Below are 5,743 nucleotides of genomic sequence, written 5' to 3' on the forward strand. Positions count from 1 at the left end.
CTTAGCTCCCTGCCTATAGATGAAACCCAAACCTTCATTCCTGAACAGTCTGGAGCCTTACAAGATCTGCTGTACCTGGGTGACAGTTTTCAGTTGCCTTTAGTCACTGGGTATGGGGGTACAAAGAGGAACCCTAGACAACTTTTGCCTTCGAGTCATGGTTCCGCTTACCTCACTGCGTAACAGCAACCCGGGACTGCCTTCATAGTCAGGCTCCGTTCCTGTGACAGTCGCTTTGCCTTGATCCAGAGGAGCCGTGTGGTCTTGACTTCTAGCTCTGTGGGACCCTTGTGCTCCCTGTGGAAACGTTCCAGAGCATTGCTCTGAAACCCAGACCTCTAGACAGGTCACCGAAGTGAGAAGCGCAGGAGTGACAGAAAGGAGAACCATCCCACTCTCCTTCCTGTCCTTCGATCTCCAGACCTGTGGGTCCTGGTACCTCAGCGCCTTCTCTGTTGCTCTCAGAACTCTGTGGCCTTTCTGTTCTATTCCATTTGTCTATTTTTCTGTTTCTGTGATGGCAGTGTACTTTCCCACTCTGTGCTCCATTACAATCAGCCCTTTGCTTCTCCTTTCTCAAAATTGCTTTATTTATGAATATTTAAATCCATAAATTATGAATATTCAAAATAATTACTATGTAAAATAGTTCAGGATTCAAATCGTCTTTTGCTCTCTGAATGTTAGCTAGCATTATCCAACATTCCAACTACTGTGTAACTTCTTTTTAAAAAAAATTTAATGTATTTGTATTTTTTAATTGTTGTTTTGGCAGAACTGGGGATTGAACTCAGGTCTTTGCACTTGCCAGGCAAGCAGTTATTTTACTGAGCCATCTCCCCGGCCCCCATTTTTATTGTATTTGTTCTTTATGAGGTCTCACTGTGCAGCTCAGACTCATAGTGATCCTCTTGTTTTCAGCCTCCCTAGCGCTGGGATTACAGGCATGTGCCACTATGCCTGGACTCTGTGGCTGGCTCGGCCCACCTTGGGGGTGGGGCTAATGTAGCACGTGGTGCCAGGGATTAAACCTCAGTACCTGTGCTTGCCTAAGCTTGCGTAAGCAGGTGCTTTAGTCCGCTGAGCTGTCTCACTGCCCCTCCCCCACGTAATTTGTTTTGAAAATATTACTTGTAAGAAAAAAATTTAAATAGTACTTTTTTTTTTTTCTTGGTAGTGGGGATCAAACTCATGACAACCCTGGCAAAATGGTGGTTTTTAATTCTGAAAACTACCTAGTAGCCCACCAGCAGGGTTATTTCTCAACCTCCTTTCTCTACTGCAAAAATTAAGATCACCACAGGATAATCCCACATTTTTTTTTTAATCGTTTGAATGTTTTTATTTTATGTACAAAGAGTTCACATGGTCTCTTTCATTGAGCGCGTGGATGGCCTAGATAATCCATGGAAGGAAGATCACTTAGTCCAACTTGATGAAGCCGATATCCTTCGTGTACTGACGGAAACACTGGCGGCACACGTTCAGCCCGTATTTCCGGATCAGACCGCGCCAGTTCAAGCAGACGCGGCAAGAGCGGGAGCCCCGGCCGAATTTCCTCGGGTGGCTCCAGCACAGCTGCGGGTGACCCGTGTTGCTTCCAGAGGTACAAGGGGCAGAGGGAAGGAAACGCGGTACGCAGGCGCTCTTCAAATATCCCTCCACATTTCTGAAATTGCATTTTCTATCTCATACAGTGCTAAAACACAGCAGAGCTCAGTTTTAGTGCAGAGACTTCACTTTTTTCTCTTTTCTGTCCTGGGTTTTGTGGGGTTTTTTGTTTTGTTTTGTTTTTATTTTTTACTTTTTTTTTAGGCAGAGTTTCACTATGCACTTCAGGCTGGCCTTGAATTCACATCATAGCCCGTGCTAGCCTTGATCTGAAGACAGTCCTCTCAGAGGCTGGGGATATAGCTCAGCGGCATAAACAGCTGTCTGGGAAATGTATGGTCCCAAGTTCAATATATGGTAGAAAAGAAAAACAAGACAGTCTTTTTGCCTCAGCCTCGCAAGTGCTGAGACCACAGCCAGGCAACGCCACACCCAGCACCTCCCTTCGTTTCGTGACACCTAGTCCCTCTGTGTTCTTCAGGTTGGCCTCAAACTTGCAGTGAGCCTGTTGCCTCAGCCTCCTGATTGCTGGGATTATACACAGGCATGAGTCACCAGGCCAGCGAGCCCTTTCACATCCAGTCAGCATCCTTAGTTAAAACAAAAACCACAAGACAAGGGCTCCCAAATGAATCATCTTTGGGATTTAAATGAATTCTTGTTTCCTTTGTTTTATTATTTATTTATGTATTTAGTACAGGGACTTAGTACACATCTTAGACTGAACTCGTAGTAATCCTCCTGTTTTCATCCCCAGCGCTGGGATTACAGGTGTGCACCACCAGGCCTGGACACGGTGGTCATCTCAGTGTGCCCTGGGTGCGGGGCCAGCACGGCACGTGGAGCTAGGGATCGAGCCCCGCTCCCTGTACTTTGCCTAAGCCCGCACATTAGTCCGCTGAGCTATCTGGCTGGCCCTAATGTGTTTAAATTTGTATCACAGTAGAATATAGAAATTACTGTTTACTACATTATACAAGAAAGAACAATGAAAGCCATTCCCAGAGGGGAGGTGAAGCTGGACACACATTTAATTTTGAGTATTTAGAAAAGATAGGTGGGGCTGGTGAGATGGGTCAGTGGTCTAAAGCACCTACTTAGAGCAAGCTTAACAAAGCACAGGGACCGCGGTTCAATCCCAGCACCACATGCCAGCCAGCCCCGCCCCCTGGTGGGCTGAGCTGGACACACACACACACACACACACACATAAATAAGTAAAATTTTAAAAAAGAAAATACTGGCTTATTGGATCCTGATGGAGCCAAACAACTTAATGCTTTTGGATGAACAAACTGTTTCCCTGTAACAGAACCCTCGTCCCACCCCACCCAGGGAGATGTTGCATAAAAGAGAAGACTATGGGGCCGGGGAGAATGGCTCAGTGGAATAAGTGCTTCCCTGGCAAGCGCAAGGGCCTGAGTTCAATCCCCAGTTCTGCCAAAAGACAAAACAAAAAAAGGAGTAAAAAGACTATACCTAAATTTTTGTTATAAATTAAGTGATTTCTCCCCTTCTCCTCCCAAGTTATTCATATATAAAATTGGACATCATTCCTATTGTCTGACATGGCACATAAGCAATACATTTGATTTTATTTACTTATTTATTTCGTTTTGTTTTTTGAGACAAGGTCATACTATGTAGCTCAGGCTGGCCTTAAGCTAACTGGGTAGCCCTGGCTGGCCTCAGACATCGGACAAACCCCTAAGTATTAGATTTTAGAAACCAGCACAATATCAGATCCACCCACCCTGCAGCCCTTGTTCATAAGTGGTCTCTTTTTCCCGCTCCAGGCACCTGATTAAGACAAGGGTTGAATTATAAGGGAAAAGCATACAGGTTTTATTAGCTTTACGTATACATGGAAATCCTCACAAGAAAGTGAAGTCAAAGCCTGGTGTGCTGACACACACCTATAATCGCAGCACTGGGAAGGCCGAGGCAGGAGGATCGTTGTGAGTCTGCGACCAGGCTGGGCTGCAAAGTGAGCTCAAGATCAGCCAGAACTGCATAGTCAGACCCTGTGTCAAAAGGACCGGGGGTGGGGGGGTCTTCTGCAAAGTTACAGTTCCTTGAGTGACTTCAGCTCAAAATCATCACTATATCGACTCAGCACATTTGACATGAGTTCCTTAGTCAGTCTCTTCTTAGCCTCCTCATGTCAGCAGAAGTTAGGACTCAGGAGATAGTCATTAAAACGTCCAACAGGGGGCTGGAGAGATGGCTCAGTGGTCTAAAGCACCTACTTGGAACAAGCTTGGCAAAGCATAGGGACCACGGTTCAATCCCCCAGCACCACTTGCCAGCCAGCCTCGCCCCCTGGTGGGCTGAGCTGGCCACACACACACACACACACACAATAAATAAATGTTAAAAAAAGAAAAGAAAAAGAAATAAAACGTCCAACAAAGAGCAGGGGTGTAATTCAGGGGTCGAACACTTACCTAGAATGCCCAGAGCCTAGGGCCGGCCAGATAACTCAGTGGATTAAAATGCCTGTTTAGGCAGAGCACAGGGACAGACAGGGGTTCAATCCCTGGCACCATAAACTGTGCTGGCCCCCCCTGGGGCAAGCTGAGACAGTAATTGAGACTTGGCGTGGTGGTACATGCTTGTAATCCCAGCACTTGAGAGGTTGAAAACAGGACAGTCACTATGAGTGCAATATATGTAGTGAGACCCTGTACTAAATACATTTTTAAAAGAAATGTACAGAGCCTTAGGTTGCAACCCAAGCACCACCACCACAACAAAAAAATAAACAATGTATTAGTAGCACATTGGTGAGGCTGAGGTAGGAGGATTGCTATGAGCTAAGGCCAGCCTTAACTACATGGCAAGACCTTGTCTCAGAAATGCAATAAACAAAACAGATAACTATAAGTCAGAGCTTGTGAGGCCCTGTACCAAAATCATTAAAAAAAAAAAAAGAGGAGCTGGGAAGATGGCTCTGTAGAATAAGCGCTTGCCTGGCAAGCACAAGGGCCTGAGTTTAATCCTTGGTTCTGCAAAAAATAAAAAATAAATAAATAAAGCAAACACAATAAACAAAAATAAAGCATGCTACAGAAGCTTAGCATGCCTCTGTAGGCTGTAGAAGGAGGGGAACAGGAAGGGATCCGGGTAGGAGGACCCTGCTTGTATGGGAATACCCCCCCACGTGCACCTTCTGGCTTACACATCCACCTTGTTTCTTCTGGCAATAAGAGCCAAAACAATAGTGTTGGTTAGTGGGGAGCTAGGAGGGGGGAAGAGGCGCAGGCAGGCACTCCTGGAAGCCCTACAAGCACTGCCCAGGACTGCCATCGCCAGCTTCCACATTCATTCCTTCTTGGAAAAAGCAGACAAAAGAACATTCTCTCCAAGGGTTTTTCTAATTGCTTCATTGTGCTCACTAAAGCCACCTCCCCCCACAGTGCATATCCAGGGGAGGAAGACTAGATGGACCAGCCAGCTGCTTTGTCTTTCGCGAGAAGCACGCAAGGGCTCTTGGCAAAGCGAGTGCCCTCTGGGCCTCCGTGGGACACAGGCTCCGTCCCGCCCTGCTCTGAAACTTTTCATAAAGGAAACTGACTTCAAATACAAGATGTGCTTCGCCCAGGGACTGTGTTGTGTAATTGTGTTTATAGTTTGTACAGAGTTCCCCCACCCCCCTTTTAAAGTATTTTTGAGACAACGTGAAGAAAAAAAGAAAGACAGCATGTCACTGTGCAGTTCAGGCTGGTCTTGAATTCACTTTGTTTTTTATTTTTTATTTTATTTCTTTCTTTTATGTATTTGGTACAGGGTCTCACTACACAGCTCAGACTTGTAGTGATCCTTCTGTTTTCAGTCTTCCCAGCACTAGGATTACAAGCTTGTGCCATGATGCTGGCACTCAGTGCCCAGAGGGCAAGGTGAGCACAGCACGTGGCACCAGGGATCAAACTCTGGTCCCTAACCCTAGTCCCTGCATTTGCCTAAGCAGGTGCTTAGTCCACTGAGCTATCTCACCAGCCTGCCTTGAGCTCACTTTGTAGCCCAGGCTGGTTTCATACTCACAGAGATCCTCCCGCCTCAACCTCTGTAGTGCTGGGATCACAGGTGTGCACCATCACACCCAGCTTAGCACGGTGCACCTTTTAAATGT

At 46.2% G+C, this 5,743-nt stretch overlaps 1 pseudogene; it reads right to left on the reverse strand.

The window, feature by feature from the left end:
• Positions 1-1,422: 1,422 nt before the first annotated feature.
• Positions 1,423-4,920, reverse strand: LOC101583009 (annotated as a pseudogene).
• Positions 4,921-5,743: the final 823 nt, after the last annotated feature.

The sequence above is a fragment of the Octodon degus genome, unplaced genomic scaffold (genome assembly GCF_000260255.1).
Source record: "Octodon degus isolate 3935 unplaced genomic scaffold, OctDeg1.0 scaffold00072, whole genome shotgun sequence".
NCBI classification, from domain to species: domain Eukaryota; kingdom Metazoa; phylum Chordata; class Mammalia; order Rodentia; family Octodontidae; genus Octodon; species Octodon degus.